Source organism: Trachypithecus francoisi, unplaced genomic scaffold (genome assembly GCF_009764315.1).
Source record: "Trachypithecus francoisi isolate TF-2019V2 unplaced genomic scaffold, Tfra_2.0 Lachesis_group2, whole genome shotgun sequence".
Classification (NCBI taxonomy): domain Eukaryota; kingdom Metazoa; phylum Chordata; class Mammalia; order Primates; family Cercopithecidae; genus Trachypithecus; species Trachypithecus francoisi.
The window spans coordinates 127,352,419-127,374,268 of NW_022681465.1; positions in this window are offsets into that span (position 1 = coordinate 127,352,419).

A 21,850-nucleotide genomic window follows, 5' to 3' on the forward strand; every position below is an offset into this window, starting at 1 on the left:
GGTGAAATATGCAGAAGGATCATTTAGAGAACATCTGAGAAACTGAGAGAGTCGATTTCTCTTTGTTAAAGACAAATTATCAGATAGAGACATATCTTGCAGAAAAATAAAGACACAGATAAAGGGTCAGTTGTAAGATGAAGAGAAGTTTTGCAGTAAGAAAGAAGGAAGAATTCATTTCCTTCTTTTTGTGATTTCTTGGACCCATAGAATGGATAAAACAAAATAAAAATGATCAGTTGATGATGAGAGTCTTTATCAGCATTTGCAAAAGTATTTTAAGAGGATTAAATTTGAAAAAAATCTGATGTTATAAAAAATGGATTTGATAGTAACTTTGACATAAAATCAAAGGACAGTAAAATATCTGTACAACAAACATATGAATTATTCATAATCATTCTATGGTGACCAGATATTATTAAAAATGAATATATTTCCAGAATTCATACAGATAATTCCCCTTGACCTAAGGTCAGATAAAGTTAATGCTTATTGTCTTTCGCTGGTCAATTAGCAAGTGAAAAAGAAAGGTAAAATAAACCTCAGGCTCATTCCTCTTTTTCTTTAAGCTTCTGTACTCTGTCCGACTGGCTTATCAACTGGAGGCAAATTTATTTTCTTTTTCCTAAAAATCATTTGATCTGATCTGCTTTAATTTAGCAGGTGGTTTCTCTCTCTTAGATCTCCTTTCACTTTTGTAAATGTTCATAAATCCTGGAAACTTACCTCCTCTATAAGGGGAGGAGGGTTAGGCATACTTCAAAATGAGAAATATTCAATTGTATTACTACTGACATGGGCCCTAAAGGAAATCCAACATCAAGCACTCTCTACTACAGATTCCGAAATTATTGTTTTATGCCCAGTACCTATTGCTCATTCATTCTCTTCATCATAGGCGTTTTTAAATTCAGGAGTCTCGGTGACCTTTCTTGCTAGGTAGCCTTGGTGGGAATCAGACAGTAAGGCTCTCTCAAGTTCGAATTCCATCCTTTCCTAAAATGCCTCAGGGCTCGTGCAAATTTTGTACTCTTCCCTGAAAATCAGCATTGTCCCTCCGCATCCTTCTTCAGTACCAGTCACAGCAGAAAGTTTTTTCCGCAACCTAATACCAAGACTACGCTTCCTCGTGTCACATCCGTTTTAGGATTCAGAACCCATATTTGTTAATGAGGAGGTAGACTAATGTTCTCAGACAGTGACTGCTGGAACACTAGCATCACAAATATCTGGGGGACTTATTTAAAAAGTAGATTCCCGGGTCTGACTCCAGATGCACTAATTTTCTTGAGGTGGGACCTAGTGTATTTTCATTTTGAATTAGTTCCTTGGGTAATTCTTAGGCCTAAATTTTGAGAAGCTGTGACCCAGATGATTGCTCAAACCCTTTTCGTGCAATAGTCCACATTCTTAAATAGATACAACATAGAGGCAGTAATTTTCTCTACTTCAATAGACAATTTTTCATTAATCAGGAAAAAAAAACATGATTCTGTATGAATGTGGTAATGATGGCTGGTGGGGAGTTCACGTGGACTCTTCTACATGTACATTGAAAGTATAAACTATTGCATCCTGGTATCATAATTTTTCTTTAAACAAAACTTAGCTGCCACTAAAGATTTGATCAAAGTGGTTTAAAATAATTAGAATGTTTTCCTCTACTATTAACCAAAAGTCCTGTCCTGTTTCTCCATTCTTCTAAACAAACTTCAGAGAAGTCAGTAATTCTGTTTATCAGCAAAGCAGACTACTTTGGGTAAAACATTTGTTATCCAGCCTTCAAAACACTACCTGAGAAGGTACGGGAATTAATAAAAGAAGGAAATTTGCTATAAAAGTGTGAGTCAGTAGTAGTGACATGTCATCATTGTTTTATAGATTGAACAGTCTATAAAATGTAAGGACTTAATCATCTTAATGCTGTCATATAACAAGCATGCATTTTACAAAGAGTTGAATATTGGTCTTATTTAAGTGTAATAAATAAAGGATGGGAATTAATCAGTTATAGCATACTTTAGCCTATTTGAGCTAAGAGAAGGAAATGGAGTTGTCCTCTTTCAAATATGGAAAATTGAACAGGTGATTGTAGTGAGGCTTGAATGACATCACTACTCCTTCCCAGATAAAAGCCTAAGTGTTTGCCACATTAATGTGCCACCGGATAAACATTTGTTTGTCCGGATTCAAAGATCAATATGAAGAGAAAGATGTTTTACAGGCTCTGTATTTTCTTTCCGGAATAATTGTCAACTCATATGACAAGAATGAAGGTCAAACAATTCCGAAGAGATTTCTTTCTCAACTTTCAGAACATTAATAAACACGTTGTGAGCATTTTTTCTTTTGTACATTTGTCAGACAACTAATCCTGTATCTGCAATTTCATAAATTATGTGAATCCTGGAAACTGGGTAGAGATCAACTCACTGAACTTTATCTTCAACTGAAATTTAATATGAATCCAACAGTATTGAAAAATGCGTCATGTTCTGTGGTGATGAGAGTGAGCATATTAATGCAACTGTTTGGTTCAAGACGGTTCTTTTAATTTCATACCTGTATGGTTAAAGTTCTTTAAAGTAGAATGATCTGTTATGAACTTACCAAGTGTTTAATTTCCTTTAACTAGAAAAGACGTCGAGGATGGCTATATTATAATAATGATTCAGTAAATACTGAAAAAAAGACTGGTGCCAAACATAGGTAGAGGATCCACAGTGGCAATGAGCCTAAGTGAATGTTTCAGACTGGGAATGTCAGCCCTTCCATAGTGCCAACTGTCCTACAGTGTCCCCATCTCATTAAAGGTTAATTAGTTTCCTTTCAGCCTGGAGCTCCATGATATATTATGTAGGTCATAAAGATGATGTGAACATGTACTTGGCATGTGATTGTGGACTAACCACATTCATTATGGGGGCATAAATTCAGTGCTCTGGGGCCATTTCATTCTGGCAATCGAAAAATGGTCTCTAGGAAAATCAGACTAGAGATTGGGACATCGTTCACATCGACAGTGGTGAACCCAGTCCAGTATTAGATGGGAAGCAAATTTCTCAGGGGTAGTAACACAGTTACTCCTATTTTCAGTAAGAGATATGAGACACAATTTTATTATATTCTGTAGGAAATTTGATTTAAGGAACTATAACTGTAGACGACAACATGCAATGAACTTGTTAGTGCTTTAATATCTCTGTGTTCAGTTTACCACTATCATACACTTGGTATTGGCAGAGTAGGAAGTGACCAAAAAACAGAGGGATGTGGAAAATTGTTCTCTAAAACTTGTTACAGGTAGTGAAATTTGAAAATAAGTTTTGAATAATAATAATTCTTGTCATTTCAGTGTATAGGGATTATATAGACCTCTATATTATAATTTAAAAAATGATTGGACAGTTCCCTGATGTCAGACGTTATAAAGAACTGATTCTAATAATTTATCAAATTGCTACTTTACCTTGAATATTTATTACACCACTTGCTTTTTAAAATTGTTTTTTAAATTTTGGTAAAATAACATAAATTTAACCATTTTAACCATATTTAAGTAATCAGTCCAGTGGCACACACCACTTCTTTCACTCCAAATTACAAAATATGTGTGTGTAGTGTTGAATTCAGCAGCGATTGAAATCATTGTTTTTCTAAAAGAGAAGTATTTGGGAACAACTTTAATGCATTGGCTGTTTTTCAGGATAATTAATGGTAGTATGGTGCTCATTCTTATTAACTATAAACCCCATGAGCTGATTTTTTTGAAGCAGACTTTTTCTAGCATTGCTATCTTTTGTGTTTCTACAACTGTAATTTATTTAAACTGCAAACATTTATTTTATAGTGTTTTGAAGTAAATATTCCCCAAACAAATATAATTTAACATGGAATTTGGTTAAGAGCAAAAAAAGCATAAAAGTAGAAAGCAGATGCCCGTCAGTAAGTATTTAATCATTGAAAATAAGTTGATTGAATAATCAAGTGTAAGTTGATTAAGTTAAGTGAGTTTATTTAGTAGTAAAGAAATAACTTGATTATTAGGGGGTACCCTGGAATGTAGTCAGATTCCAGATGACTAAACTCAATTATCCAAACTTCTAGAGAATAATTATACTCGGCTCCCATTATTATTTTAAGGATCCATGATGAGTTTGTGTCATCTATTTATTGTATCATGACTTCCTAATTCTTTAATTGGACTTAGAAAGAGCAATGTATTTAATTATTAAAATATTTCTGATCCCTTAGAAGGGACAAATGTTCTTTTTTCAGACTTTCTCCTTCAAATGGAAAGTTAATAACCTGGATTTATGTTTCAGACTTTTTCATGAATTAAATTGCACTGAAGTTAGCAGGCAGACAGATTTGCCAAAATATCTTTATTTGAACTGTTTGCAATTAGAAGCATCCTTCCAAGTCCTTTCAGGCTCTACGCCACATCTTCTCCATAGCTCTTATTAACGCTTTCTCTCTCATTCTTTCTCTCTTGTTAAAATAGACAAAATATATAAGTAACATCAAGTAATTTGGAAATACCTCTACTTGAATTCCACACAGAGCAGTGTTTTTTATTTCAAGGTCAGCATTCAAGTGCTGCTACTATGTCAGGATAGGACTAAAAGATTTATAAACCACAGCTAGCCTTTCAGTAGATCCTTCTATAAAGCAAATAGAATCTCCTTGGTTTATCAATGATGGGCTTCTTTTCCCTAAGCAAAGACACAGAGAAGATTAGCACAGTAGAAATGAGATGTACCTAATTAATTCCCCAGATCTCTCTAGATGATATTGCTAGTTTTGATTAGAAGAACATCGTGACTAAAATGAAAAATATGCTCAGTAGTTGAACTCATGAAGAAGGAAAGAAATAAATTTTCCTAGCACAGAGATGTTCTAGATAAAACTTAACAATGCAATTTATAACGATACTTTATGATGTCAGAAATTTTTAAAGGCTCTTATTTATAATGGCATGTTTTTTAAAAGGAAATTTTCTTTCAGGATTGTAAAAATGCCTTATATTTCTATTTCTATTGTATATGAGGTAATACACATTTTCAGCTCCTGGAAGTTACATTCCACAAGAATATTAGGTTCGAATAAGATATTTCTATTTCTTCGTGGTACTTACATAATGGTTAAAAGTGTTTTCCTTCCAACTGAAAAAGACAGGAATAATTTGGGAACTAATTACCAATTATAATTTGGATCATTTAAATGTCTGCCATTTCCTTGTACCTGTCATTAACCTACTGCGTTTGATGAGAATCTTAGCAACATCTAGATTTTAGAGAAAAAAACAAAACAAAACAGCTCTGTGAGTGTTACCATTTTGTTTCCTGGAACTATAAAAAACAAAATGAGCTCGGTCATGAAAAATAAAAAGAACACTCAGTTGGGTTATTTCCTATTGAATAATAGGTGTATTTTATTAGCAGTCATAAGAATTTTTCTTTGTAGTTTAAACTTGTTCATGATTACTTTTGCTGTATTTAGGAACAAAACACAGCTGCATGTTGTAAACAGTGCTAAATTTACTAGATTTTGCCAAATGTTATAGTTACACGTGATGCCTTAATGGAGGAAGGGAAGGCTTTCCAAAGAGGAAATGAGCAGTTATTGTGAGCCCCTTTGGGTCTATCAGGAAGAGTAACAGGGTCAGATGTTCTCTAAACATATCATAATAAAAGGATGGCACCTCATGGTAAGAGCTATTTTAAGGCAAAAACATAAAAGTTTTAGAAATCAAGAAAAGAGGACTTGATACATTTAGAGTTCTCTTCCTACTGAACTTTCTACATTAGTGATTCTGAATGGGGTTGGGGAGATTGAATATATCTGAATTTCACGGCAGATAAAGGAGAGTGTTGTATTGTTTGAAAAAAAAATGTATTGAGTGTTACAACGTTATATGGAGAAATATATTGCTTTCATAACTGCAGAAAACAGAGTTTGACAAAATCCCTTATCTGGTAGTTCCTGGTTTAAGAATATAGAGGGATGTTATGTATGGGTATGAGGATCATAAACTACACTAAAGGGGTGAGTTAAAGCTGAAATACATTCTGTGCTCCACTTACCAAGCCATGAACCCTGACTCTGTAAAGACCAGTGGCACCCATATCTGCATTAGGAGGGGAACCTCACATACCTTCTGTGACAAATCTGAACAAATAGATCTGAACAAATAGATCACATTATTGACATAAATCACATAACGCATAGCACAAACTATATAGCAGACATGCCTGTAGATTGCTTCAAGTTTATCTCATTTCTAAAAATGTCTAGAAAATTTAATATCTGTTCTATATAAAATCATGTGACTCTACTCAAACAGGTTTACTAATGCAAACTATCATCAGTCCATTGATTAAAACCAAAGACTGTTAAACTTGAGAAGCATCCAGGTAGCACCTGTGGTGAGCTGTAGATAATAAGAATGCTCTCTGACTGAAGAAACCCAAATAAAAGCCCACTTAAACATGGCACTGGATAAACAGCCATCTGTGGGCCACACTTAGTCCAATGGCCATTAGGCTTTGTCCATCTTCAAATTCTAATCTCAAAAATTATTTTCTTATAGAATGTGGCTTCCTCAATTAAGGCATTGCTGTAGGTCTCCAATAGCAAGGGGTTTTCTGCTCACATAATGATTTTCTAACAGCTCTAGATATATATTTGTCTCTTGGAAATATCCTTGTGTGTAATGACTTTGCTTCTGTATGTTTTTGGTCCCCCAAAATATGATAAAGGCAAGGGCACAATATGAGCATTTGTTGATCTGAATTACCATGGGACTATATTCTTTAACTCTGTTCTTCTCAGTTGCTGGATACTTTTAGGCATAGCTCCCAACCCAGTTATGTAAGTAATGAGAAAATCAGGTATGAAAGAAGCAGATTCACTCTGGTTAATAGAAAAGAAGTCATTGTATATAAAATTATATAAAACTAATTTTCTTCAGTGATGTCTGGATCATCACTGTTGTCTTTAATGAGAAGTCTATAAAATTGGCTATGATCTGTACTGTAGGCCATGTCTCTAGACGCCACCTTTGATTATGTCTCACATCTGTCATCTCAGTTGTGTGTGTGTGTGTGTGTGTGTGTGGACACGCACAACATGCAGCCACACATATTTTCTCCCCAGCCTTATTCTAGATTCTAAGTCTTTAGCTGCTATATTCAATCTTATTTTTGGAACTATTGCTAAAATAATACTTCATACTCTGCAAGTTACAGGTTAGTATACCTCCATCCTTATGTCAAAATCTGATATTGGAAATCTAACCAGGATCTAGCATCCTAGGACTGTTGGTCTACAAAGGAATTCAGAAATTTTCTAACAAGAAAATCAGTACTAGTTATGCCTTTTTCACTAAAAACCCCTGTGTATTTGCATATGTAGATTTAAAAACTAGGTAACAGTATCATTTCCTACATGGAAACATTTCAAGTGTTTTATTTTTCACATGTGTTTGTAGAAACAACAAATACTTTTTATAATTTAATTTGTGTATGTGGTGATTGTCAGCTCTTTTGGTGGTGTGTTACCTAGTGGGTTAGGAATAAAACTCAGGGTATCAAAAATGCTGTTCAATTTCCCTTTCACTGAAATACAAGCATAAATCCTTCTGCATATCTGGCCTTGGAGAAAATAGAAACAAAAATTCATCTCTGCCAAGAAAAATATGGTTGACTTAGGGATCACTTATATTTTGTGAGTTCTGTAAGACTTTGGAGACTTAGGAGTTAGTCTCAAAACTTAGGAAATAGAAAGAAAATGGAAATAAACACAAGAAAAGTATGAATGTTCAGATGCATTCTATTACAGAAAAAAATAAATTTAATCATTTGGTGTAAGATAAAATGCTTCACCATGATATTTAATTGCCATACAATTAGAATTTTTAGATTTTTAAGAAGACTCAATTTTTTTCATTTATTTTTGAAATAAGTAAATAAATTATAAAATAATGAGTGTAGAATGAATAATTGGTTTTACCTTGGCATTTATCTAGCAACAAGGGATAGTTATCCTGTGACATTTCATTCTACTGTTATTATCTCTAGGAAAATAAAGACCAGTTTGGTTGCTATTCCTTTTTGTACCTGGAACAAAGTCTGCTGGTGGAATGACAACTGCTACCTGACTGGGATTTCATAGCCTTTTCTTCTGTCTTATCAGGTCTGCCTATATTGTTGAGAGATCAGCATATTTTGTACATATGTAAGTAGATATCAAGGCACAACGCTGGAGCAAACAGTGATCATTGTCTAATGGTCGACTCTTGCCCTTTGTCGTTACCCACCACATCCACCTTTTTTGCTGGCAGAGCCTCCTTCATCATAAAGATGATTACACTTACTCTCTTTCTCATCTTTCCTTGAAGGTAGGACATGCTTATTCAAATGACCCAATTATAAGCAAAGTAATCCAAGGTAAGTGTGCTGAGGTGCTTTTATTCTCCTAAAAATGTTTCACATTTTAGCATCTTACTGAGGAATGGAATGATCATTCTATTTGGTGATGTCTGCCTATGATACCCAGTACTGCAGTCACCATGTTGTGACCACAAGTGGAATACTGCCAAGGTACAGATAATATTTGGATAGACAGATGGAAATCAGCTGAGTCTTTTATTTTCATCATTGAGCTGCTGAAGCAACCTGGAAATTCCCCGTCTCTGGCCTTGTGGATAGGTGCAATCTACATGTTCTGATCATTTAAGACACTGACTCTATTGAGTGTTCTGTGATTTATACTCTGAAGCTATCTAAATTATATACACATTAACCTAATGTATATACACTAACCTAAGAAACAATGAAACTTTCATTGGGTAAGTTCCACTGAATTCTCAGAGGTTATGACAATGTCAAAATGAACACTTAAAAGTTAACCATTACCTTTGTACTCTGGCTATTCGGTCTTGAGAAATTACTTTTCTTCTCTGAGCTATAGATTCAGAAAGTAAAATATTCCACAGGGTTATCTAGGTGGTGTCTAACTTGGCACTGGAGATGAATGATTTGCTTATTAATTGTTTAATCTCCACCTAAATATGTATGTTTTAGATCAATCATTTGGGATCTTAATAACAAAAAGAGAAAAAATTATATAAAGCCACTATAAAATGGGTTTTAGATTCAAGCAGTTCTTGCATCATCTGGTTGTATAATCAGGGATTCACAGCCAACAGGCACCTCATTTACTTCATCAGTAAAGTGTGGAAAGTAACATCCTTTTATAGGTATAGACTGCACATTAAAGTAGATAGCACAATAGATTATCTAGTTTAGTGCTTGTCATATAGTAAATGCTAACATGTGAACAAATAGATCACATTATTGACATAAATCATGTAACGCATAGCACAAACTATATTGCAGACATGCCTGTAGATTGCTTCAAGTTTATCTCATTTCTAAAAATGCCTAGAAAATTTAATATCTGTTCTATATAAAATCATGTGACTCTACTCAAACAGGTTTACTAATGCAAACTATCATCAGTCCATTGATTAAAACCCAAGGAAAATTTGGATATCATCTTCCAGTCCTCTTTGTTAGGTGAGCTCTTCCATAGATATTATTTTTCACCTAGACTTGGATGAAGCAAAAATACACATTTATAACTGGAAATTCTAATTCATTTCACCTTCACATTTTAAGCTAATATCTATAGCAAGTACTAACCCAAAATTTAGCATTTCTCTAAATATCATCATTAATTGTTTATTGAACCCCTGTTTAAAGATCTATTTAAGGCACTTGAAGATTTATCTGATTAGCCCACATCCTGTTAAGAATTTGCACAATAATTTAACAGCACAAATGTTTCTGAAGGGAAATATATGTGGTATGGCCATAGCATTATGCAAATTTTTTACAGCCATTTAGTTTTACAATAATACCTTATGCCACTTCATAAGCAGTGCATTAGGCCATGTCAGTGCTGACAACAGCAGACAGGAGCTGGACTCCAGATCCTGCAGCTTCAGCCTAAATGTATGGTTGCCTTAGGGGCATTCTACCTATTAATTTAACATTCTAAAACTAATTATGTATGTCAGGGTGACCTCTCTCTAATCTATATTCATCACAGAGTAGGAGCCGTCTGTCTCCATTGTTCCCATAATAAAATAGCTGTTGATAGACTTATATAATTGACTATATCAGAAGTGAACTCACCCTACATGGCTACATGTAAACGGTGTACAGTCCCAATAGAATAAAGATAAGCAAAAAATAATCCAGCTATCTTCAGTAATTAACTTTGGAGGCTTCATAACAACAGTAGGAAATATATTTCCCGTTGGCTTAAAAATGAAAGTAGGGAGTACAGAGGAGTCACATCTATGGTAATTAAAAAAAGTTTTCTTGGGGAAGACCATGAAAAAATATTCACCTTGAGTTTTTTTACATAACACTTATTAACACTTGCTGCTCTTCAGGCTAGCATACTCACAGAACTCCATTAAAAATTTATATATACACACATAGACAAATACTTTAACAAGGGACATTTATAATCATCTATGTAGTTTTGAATATTGATTTGTTGTGCAAATATCAAAACTGTTAATAGATGCTTATTTTCAGAAAATATCTATGTTATATTCTCATATATCCTAGGGATATAGTGTAAAAACTCCTTTAAAGATTAATTTGTTGATTGCATTAAATGCATTTTGGGGGTGTATGATTTCCCATTTGTGTAAAAGGATTTACCTGACAAAAGCACTTTTGCAGAGGCTGTCAACCATAAATATTGACGAAGTGACATCACATTTTGGATATTGCACCAGATTTGGAGGAGACTCAGAAATGAGAAAAAAGGTAATCTGTGCCCTTTAGGAGCCTGTGTGTAATGAATAACCCCACCCTTTTTCAAGAGGCAGGGGAAATTTCAGTCACACTTTCTCTAGACCTCTGTTCTTCCTGAAATTTTTAATTAGCACTTACTATTTTACCAGCTTTATGGCAGATTTAAAAGGGAACAACTGAAACTTGAAACATGGTCCTTGTTTTCAAAGATGCTACTAGGGAGCTGGTGTAGGGTAGCAGTTAGGAGAAGATTCTGTGAGGTCATACCCCTGGGTTCAATTCTGGCCCTTGGCTTCCATGGTTGTGTGACCTTAGGCTAGCTCTTTAAAATATTGTGCCTAAATTTCCTTATCTGTTAAGTTGAGCCTATGTAGCCTCATGTAGGATTGTTGTAAGGATTACATTTACATTTAGAAGTACATTTAGACATAGTAAATGTAGATTGCATGACTCATGAGAAGCATCTCAGTTTGGGTTTGAGACATGGAAATACCTAGACAATAATAAAAGAGGTCCTATAAGTCATGCTTATTATATTTTAATAAGCATTTTAAAAAATTACAGAACACAGAATGTAGAAAGCAAGGACAGACATATAGATATATATAAGCATGATTTTTTAAAAATTACAGACAATAATGCCTAGAAAGTAAGGTCAGAGAGATATGAGTCCTGTGTCCATCTGTGTATTATAGGCAGGTTATTTAAATGTCATGGGGCCTTGATTACTCATAATTAACATCTGGATAATATAGTACTTGTCTTATAGGACTGTATAAGAATAAAATGAAATAAAGTGTGTGTCAAGCTCTTGGCACAGTGTTTGGCATTCAGTAAAACGCATGACATTTTTGTGGTTTTGTTTTGTGTTTTTTAGTAATATCATCATTGGGCAACGAATGAGATTCATAAGGAAGGAAGAGGCCAAAAAATGGCTTCATAGATAAATTAGTTTCCTATGACTGCCAAAATAAAGTGTCACACACCGAATGGCTTAGAACAATAGAAATGCATTGTCTCACACTTACAGAGGCCTGAAATCAGAAGTCAAGGTGTCAGTAGGGCCAGGCTCCCATTGGAGATATTAGAAAGAGATCTGTTCCAGGCCTCTCTTAGCTTCTAGTAGTTACTTGGCTTATGGTGAGTAACTTGGAATTTACATGGTGTTCTCCCTGTGTGAGGTTGTGATTTTATTCAGGGCAACAGCCTCTCTGGATTAGGGGCCCACTTTACTTCAGTATTTCTTAGTAATCTTAACTAATTACATATTTCCAAATAAGATCATGTTCTGAAATACTTGAGGAGAAGGGGTAGGAATCCAACATATGAATTTGGGGGGATACAATTCAACTCACAGCAGATAGTGGGAGACCAGTCCTGGAAAGACACATACAAATGGGGGAAAAAAAAGTAGGACAGCCTTCTAGATCACGGAGTGGCATCAGTAAAAAAAAATAACAAGTTAAAATACCAAGGGCAAGTAAGGAGATAAAAGGGTTTGCGTTCACAAGTGAAGGGATATAAGAATGGGGAGATTGTTCAGGCCAGATCCGGGGTGATGTAATATATAATGGCAAGTTCAGGTAAATCCGTGAAGCATCAGATTAGACACTGGCTATGCCAATGCAACGAGCCTGAAATCAGTCTAGAACAGATTCAAAAAATTTAAAGGTGAAGTGAAGAAGTTTAGATGCAATGTTCAGGAAGAAGAGTCTGAAACTCAAATGATACATTCATTGCCCGGGGTGTATACATTCAACACACAGGAACTATTATAAACTATAGATGGAAAGGAATCGTGATTTGAAATCAGACCAGGAAAGCTGTGTTAAGTGCTGATTGCACATAAGAATATCAAATGTTCTCTTATTCCAGAAAAATATAGGATGACGAGTACTAGATTTAGAGGAAGTGTGACTAATCCTCCTTCCTCTTGACTATAGTTTCTTTATTTGTTAAATAAGATATTAACATTTATTCTCATAAAAGGCTGCTGTGAGAATTGAACAATTGAATAATATTGTTTCAGGTAAAGCTCTTACATAGCAGGTGAACTAAAAACTTTTAGTCATTATTATTATAATTGTCTTGCTGATTTGATTATTCTTAAATAAGGAAGAAAACTGTACAATAATTGGCAATAACATCTTAGATTTTTCACATGATCATTTTTCATTTTTTTATCCTTCCCAGTGTTTTTTATATATTGTTTCATCTTAAATGTTCCTTCTTTTTCTATGCTTGCACTTTTTGCTCTTGACTTTTTCTTTTTATTTTCTCAAATCTGTATTACTTTCATTCTGAAGTATTCAGATAAATCCTAAATAGAGACTGAGAAAATTCTTGGCAATATCAGGAGAAGGCAAAGATCTGGGTGTATTTAAAGCCTGTAAACTATAATTTGCACCTTTGTTAAGTCGTAATATATACAGGTTTCCAAGAATTGCAATACAGTGCATATACATTTGAATTTTAAGTCTTTTTCAGGCATCTTTGGTTCCATTTGTTTAAATTATGCACTGTGTTATGTAGGCATGCTGAGAGATTAAGCCTGGGAATTGCTTATACTGTTATTTTGCTTTTCTTTCTGTTAATCCTGCCCTCTGTATCTATTATTATTGTTATTATTATTATTTTCTTCTTCTGTTATCTCTTGTCGCCCTTAGCATGACATCTGTTTTTCACCATTAATATACATGCACCAAAGATTCTTTTCCAAAGCTGATGTCTTAGTTTAAAATTGCATATTGTATTTCTTTTTTCCTTTGTTAATTTATTTGTTATTGACATGTTTTCACAATGTAGTCTAGATTATGTTCTAAACCTTGAGTATGTAACAGCAAATCTAACCTAGCCACTGACTTTGAGGTTCACATTTGGTATGGACACAGCCATATAGACAGATAAATCACAATTTAGTGTAATCAGGGCTCAAGTAAACAAACAGGCATCTGTAAGTGGATGTGGGAATACTTTGAGGTAGGTGACAGGTGGGCTGGATTCTGAGGGGTTGAGTAGAAGCTTTCCAGGAAGACAGCCTGGATGCCTTTTAGCTTATGTTTTGGGTTTTTTTTTTTTTTTCTTGGCTTTCATTCAACTTGTAATTCATCTTGGAGGCTTAGTTGCTTCTGTAACTAAAATACTTGCAAAGTTTTCGTGGGTCTGAGATCCTTCTTAGCAGATATTTGACTGCCAACCTCAAACTAGATTACAACAAGCCACAATTTCTTGTGGATAATTCGTCTCCCTGCATCCAATGCGACTCTCCTCATCACTAGTTTACATGTCTCAGGCACCCTCAAATCTGTGTGTTTATAATTTTCTCTTATACTTCTGGTCAAGACAATATCCTCTGGGCAGTTAATGTAGCAAATAATACAAATGAAAGGACTAATTTTCCGTAAATAATCTTCACGCTTTCTTTTAGTGTTAAATAAAAGAAAAAATATTGCCTACTATAAGCAAGACAATTAAGTCTGCCCAACTCAACAAAAGATGAGACATGAAAAAAAGGGAATTGAAATGTGCATGGAAAACAAATTAAGGCAGCCTATGTCATAAAATAATGTACAACCTAGTTGGAGCAAGAATAACAAGAACCAAGAATGATCCCTGGTAGACCATGATTTTGTCACCTCTCATTTACCATAATATCTTGGGATGTTGGATAGTACACAGCCACATCTAAAATACGTATACCATGTTGTCAAGATATATTTGAGTGGGTAATACTTTGAAAACTTAAATGGTACAAAAGTGTAAATACAATGAAAATTCTTCCTCTCATCTCATTCAATAGTTACCAATGTTCCTCTTTATAGCAACTAATTTAGCAATTTCATGTGTACTCTCCTAGGGATAATTTGTGTATACATACTAAAATATTCCTAATTTCCTCTTACATAAGTGTTAGTTTACATGCAAATACAGGATAACATGCTATTCACACAACTGCTTTCTTTTCAGGTAATGCAATATTCTGAAATTTGTTTCACATCTACAAAATACTTCCTTATTTTTACAATGCATATTTCATTGTATGTGGACTTATCTCATAATGCATTTAATTACCTCTGTAAATGGACATATAGACTGTTTTTAAATGTTGTCCTACTAAAAACAGTGCCATGTAGCAAGAATACCCAAGGCCTGGGATCTTCATTAATAACATTGCTCTCTAATAAGATAAACTGGGGTTCCTTGAAGAAATGGCTGATTCTAGAGCTGAGGCAAGAAATACACAAGATGAACTTGAAGGATCCTGTAATGTCCAAAGTGCTCAAAAAATAAAATAATTGGGGTCATATCAAAGGGACATAATAGTAAAACTAAAAGATTTCCCAATGGCCAAAACTGTGACAAATTGAACAATAAAAACCACTATGTAGTGATGGATTATAAAACACGAAACCTAGCAAAATACTAACTTGGTCAGGCACTCAAAGTAAACATTGTAAATGTTCTATTCATAAATGTTCAATACAAAATCCATAACCTGAGTCTAACCATGAAAAAATCATTAGAAAATATGGTTTATAATGCAAAATATACAAATTATAAATAAATATTTATGAATCATACAAATAAAAATAAATGATTAAATGAATGTCATATTTATTTAAGATACATCTTAAAATAAAAGATGTATAGAGATACATCTTAAAATAAAAGATGTATAGAGATACATCTTAAAATAAAAGATGTATAGAGATACATCTTAAAATAAAAGATGTATAGAGATACATCTTAAAATAAAAGATGTATAGAGATACATCTTTTGTAGAGAATAAAATAAAGACATGTCTCTTAGGGAGAATTCTGTACCTCAATGAGTTGGGGCTATATTTTCTACTACTTGAGTGTGAGCTAACCTTGGTGATATGGTTCCAAAGAGCGGTGTATGGAATGGAAGGGAAGAACGTAGCTTTATAGTGAGGCAAACACTAACTTGGCCTGGTGCTCAAAGTGAACATCATAAATGTTCTATGCATAAATGTTCAACACAAAATCCATTACCTCAGTCTAACCACGAGAAAGACATCAAAACCAAAATAAGCTGAGGGTATTACTACAAATACCTGACCACTACTTAAAACAACCAAGGTCATGAAAAACAGGGGAAATCAGAGAAAGCGTCATGAACAAGAGGAACCTAAGGAGACACGATTACATGTAATGTGGCATCTTCAATGGGATCCTGAGATAGAAAAACGACATTTAAAAAAATCTAGCAAAATCTGAAGCAAGTGTAGTATTTAGTTAATGGGAATGTACTAATGTTGTTTCCTTGGTTGTGGCCAATGTATTCTAATAATATTAAGATATTAACAATGGAGAAAACTGGCTGTGGGGTACACAGAAACCCTCTGCACAATCTTTTAAATTTTCTGTAAACCTAAAACTATTGAAAGACGAAAACGTTCATTTTTAAAAAGTATGCAATAAATAACCTTGTACATGGGCCACTGTGGACATATGATGCTATAATTTGTAAGAGAGATTTATTAAGCATGCAGAATTGTTGTGACAGACAGTTTATGTTAAACCTGCTATCATCTTTGACTCCTTTATTTGCTTTATCCTTTGTATCTAGTCACTTTAAAAATCCTGACAATTACCATTACCTTTACTGCTGCTCTTGTGGTACTTGCTTATGTCATGGTGATAGTCTTTAAATGATCCCCTGCTTTTATCCATGACTGCTACTACATATTCTCTTCTAAAAGCCAGAATGGTACTTCTAAAATGGATGAATAGATGTTGTCACCCCGCACTAAGTATCTTTGAATGGTTTCATGTCTGCCTTACGGTAAAACCCAAATCCTTGCAAAGGCTCTTCATACTCTGCCCCCCATTATCAGTATGAATTCTTTCTTTTCTGTCTTTCACAACACTCACTCTGATCCAACCACTTTGCCCACTACTGTTTTGAACAAACAAGGAAAGCTTCAGCCTCAGGATCTTTGCACTGTACTGTTCCTCCTGCCTATAAATCTTTCTCCTTCATATTTACACATGCCTCAGTCCCTCAGCTTATGCAAGTATTAGCTCAAATATGATCTTCTCAGTGGGACCTTCCCTAACCACAAGTGGTGGTTATGCTCAAGGAGATTACGACTTTGTATAATTCCTTCTCTTGACTGTGGGTGGAAATTGATCTGCTTCTAACCAGTAGAATATGGCAAACGAGATGAACTATCCCTCCTGATATTTTGTTATATTATAGGATGACAGTAAAGGGATTTTGCAGATGTAATTAAGGTCCCTAATCAGTTGAATTATTAGCAGCAAAAAATGGAGATTATCTTATATGGGTCTGAATTCATCATGTGACTCTTTCAAAATGCAGCCTGGGCCTTCTCTAAAGTCAGAGATTCTAAGAAGCAGAGATTCTCTGTCTCTCTGCATTGCTGGCTTTGGAGAAGTAAGCTACTATGAATTCTATTGTAGCAAGAAAAATCATTTGACAACAATGAGGAAGCTTGGAAATGGATTCTTACCCAGTTAAGCCTTCAGATAATGCTGAAGCCCAGCCAAAAACTTGGTTTCAGACGATTGAGATCCTGAGCAGAAGACCCAGTTAAACCATGCCTGGAGTCCTTATGCACTGAAACTATGAGATAATAAACAGGTGGTGTTTTAAACCAGTAAGTTTATAGTAAATTGTTACATGGACATAGGAAGTGAATTCATGCCTTTATTTAACATTTCAACATTGCATCTGTATTTTGTTCCTTGGCCTTATTTCTCCCCTTAGTATTTACTACTACAAACGAGGGTTGTTTTTACTTTCCAGAGTTGTTGTGAAGATTGAATGAAGTAATGCATATAAAAAGTCAAGGCAACCCCTAGCATTTAATAAATGTGCAGGATATGTATTTCCTTTGTTTTGTTTTTCTATGTGTAAAAATGCTTTATGAAAGGAATAACTTTACCAATGAAAAGTATTATTATTTGGGACATTTATTGATTCTTATTCTAGTAAATAATATAATATGTAATATAACGCAATCTGTCACACCCTAAGATTAGAAAATATTTTCCCCAAATATTATTTTCCTTAAGTACAAAAATGCATTTAGAATGAGTTTTAAAGGAAGAGTTTCCATTTAAATTTAATGTGATGCAGCCACATGTTTTCTTGCTGGCAATATCTTATTTCATTTTTAGCTTTCACCTAATTCCTTATACTTCATTCTGTGGATTCATTACTATGCAAATACATATGCACTATATTCAAATACATGCTTTGAGGATTATATTACATTATATCACTTCACAATTAAACAGCTTGCATCCAGTTCTCTCAAGTTATGAATGTTTTATATAAGTTGGTTCAAGTTACCAAGTCAAAACAATAAGTGAGATCTTTCATTTGAATTATGAAAACACTAAAATGATTCTCCACAGGTATTAACGATAAAAAGTTTGTTAGAAATCAGTTTCATTACTAAAAAAAGATATATATGGCTATTGGTTTGTTTTAAAATACAATTTTTTTTTTTTTTTTTTTTTTGAGACAGAGTCTCACTCTCTGGCACAGGCTGGAGTGCAGTGACGCAATCTCGGTTCACTGCAAGCTCCGCCTCCCAGGTTCACACCATTCTCCTGCCTCAGCCTCCTGAGGAGCTGGGACTACAGGTGCCCGCCACCACACCCGGCTAATGTTTTGTATTTTTAGTAGAGAAGGGGTTTCACCATGTTAGCCAGGATGGTCTCAGTCTCCCGACCTCGTGATCCATCCGCCTCGGCCTCCCAAAGTGCTGGGATTACAGGCCTGAGCCATCGCACCCGGCCTAAAATACAATTTATAAGAAAAATGTGCCAGGTGCCATGACTCAAGCCTGTAATCCCAGCACTTTGGGAGGCCGAGGTGGGTGAACCACTTGAGTTCAGGAGTTCAAGATCAGCTTGGCCAACATCGTGAGACTCGTCTCTACTAAAAGTACAAAAATTAGCTGGGCATGGTGATGTGCACCTGTAATCCCAGCTGCTTGGGAGGCTTAGGCAAGAGACCTGCCTGAACCTGGGAAGTAGAAGTTGCAGTGAGTGGAGATCACGCCACTGCACTCCAGCTTGGGTGACAGAGCGAGATTCCATCTTAAAAAAAAGAAAGAAAAACCATTTTACCTATGTTTATCAAGATCAATTCATTATGATTGTTCTGGTTTTCAGTCAATAAATCAACTAAAATTCTCATTTCCTTTCTTCACCCTGGCATTGTCTATGTGCCATTTTTATTATTGACAATATCTGCAGTTTATGTAGAATAAAAAGAAACTGAAGTGATAAGAAATAATGTTAAAAGCTGTTTTAAAATGTTACTTTATTAGAATTTATAAAACATTGCAGGAGAAAGAGCTAAAACAAATTATTGTCAAGGCTTTTAATTACTGTGATCATCTTTCACTGCTAAGAATAAAAAGATGCTGGGAAAAAATAAACGGCTATTTGACCACTCATTCTGAGGCAAAAATTAAGGTATTTCACCTTTGTTCAGAAGATTTCAAATACTAAAAACCAGTATACTAAGATTTATCAGATACTTCAAAGCTTATTAGAATAGAATGGAATAGCATACTTGGTATCAGAGTACTTAAAACATACGGTGTGATATGGTTTGGCTCCGTGTCCTCTCCCCCTGCCAAATCTCACCTTGAATTGTAATAATTGTTATGGGTCAAGGGTGGCCCCAGGTGGAGATAACTGAATCATGGGGACAATTTCCCCCATGCTGTACTCATGGTAGTGAGTGAGTTCTCCAGATGGTGGTTTTATAGGGGGTTTCCTCCTTAGCTCGGCACTCATTCTCTCTCCTGCTGCCCTTCTGCCATGGTAGAAGAGGTGCCTTCTGCCACGATTGTAAGATTGCTGAAGCCTCCCCAGCCATGTGGAACAGTGAGTCAACTAAACCTGCTTTCTTTTTGAATTACCCAGTCTTGGATATCTCTTCATATCAGCGTGAGAATGGACTAATACATGGTGTCATTTGCTAAACAGTAATTAAGTAAATCTTATGAAGAACTTTCAACTGCATGTTTTCTTGACAACATATTTAAAATTAACTGTATAATTCTAGATGATCCTTTTGAATTTTACCAGTATGAAAAAACACATCCATATATTTTTAAATATTTAAAAGGCTCCCTGAATGAACTTGGTTTTATTGAATCACACGGCCAGTACCTAGAACAGCATCTGGAACATATCAAGTGCCCATTAAATATTCGTGTAATTGAATGAATGAATAGGTGGTAGCCACGTCAACAAGACTCCTTTAGCAGTTGAAGCTGAGTCTGCACCATACTAACAGGCCTCATGTTTTGGCAGAAATTCATACCTCATCTCAGCTAATACTGGTAATCTCATCTTTTATTCCCAATAAATAATATTGGGAGAGTATTTTTTAATTTACCCATAAAACATTATATTCCAGGCCATAAGAATATCTACAAACCCAATGGAGATGTCCCCGCCTATCATTGACATGTTCCCTCTTTTTGACTTTCTTTTCTCGTATACACACATAGTACAGCTGCCATTTATACGACTAACCTGTAGTTACATTTTCCATATGCTAAGCAGCGAACTAAGTACTTTAAAACTTGTTATCTTACTTCATGTGTCAGCTTAATGTGGAGGAGCCACATGTATATAATATAAATAAAAATGCTTTAAATTATTACATAAATTGATAATTTTACACATGCTACATTTTATGGGTAAATGTTTCATGAATGGATATTTATACATGCCTGGAAAATTTAAGGTTGGTCAGTGCTGAATTATGCCCTCCATCAAAATCATGGGTTGAAGTCCTAACTTCTAGACCTCAGAATGTGACATATAAGGAGACAGATTTTTCACAGAGGCAATTAAGTTAAAATGAAGTCACTGAAGTGGACCCTACTCCAATGTGACTGGTGTTCTTAAGAGGAAATTTGGACACAGACATGTAGGAGGAAGATGATCTGAAGAGGTAAAGAGAAGATGGCCATTGAAGCCAAGGAGAGAGGCCTATAATAGATCCCTTCTTCAAAGCCCCCAGAAAGAACCAGCCCTGCCAACACTTGGATCTGGAACTCCTAGCTCTAGATCTGCAAGGAAATAAATGTCTGTTGCTTAAGACATCCAGTCTGTGATATTTTGTTATGCTAGCCCTAGCAAACTAATACAGGAGTGGAAAAATGCATCACTCTATTATATATGTGACTCTAGTCACATATATTTTCTTAACTAACTTTCTTTCTTTTTAATAGTTTATAATCTATATAAGAGGACTGATAACAACAGTCCCAGAGTAAGGACATTTAGCTCATATAATGCTCATTGTTCGTTTGTGGGATTTTCCTTTCTGTTTGACTTCTGCTCAGCTACTGGCAGATCTAGGCAATGGTAATTTGATGGCAACCACTTGTACATACAGTAAGTGATATTATCAAGTCTGCAATAAAATAACAAAGCATTTTCCTGATGTAATACAAATTTTTGGATATAAGGACATTGTTAATACAATAGAGAACCATTAGAACATATAACAGCTTGCCTTTATTAGCAGCCCTGATCATGTTAGCAATTTTGATCTAATTTAAGTGATGTCCCCATTATAGTGGTAAATTGTGTTTTCATTAATACAGTGAGAAAGTCATTAATATGAAAATTGCTCGTTCAGAATTACATTAGTGAAGTGCTTATCCTATTATCACTAAACTGATTCTAACCTATGTGCTAAGCAATTTGAGTAGAAGCATCCTATAGCAAAGGAGTCATCATCTTTCTTTAGAAGATCCTCACTGGCTTCCTTATAATTTTTTGACACCACTTACTGTGTTGTTAATAAAAGTTACGTAAATTAATATCACACCATTATTAGTTTATTTATGATCCTATGCATTTTATCTAATGACACCTATATGCTATAACTTTACATTTGGATACCCTAATTACTCCCAGCATCTCTCCAGAATATTAATAAATAGTGTGTATAAATTTGGTTGTAAGCAACAGAA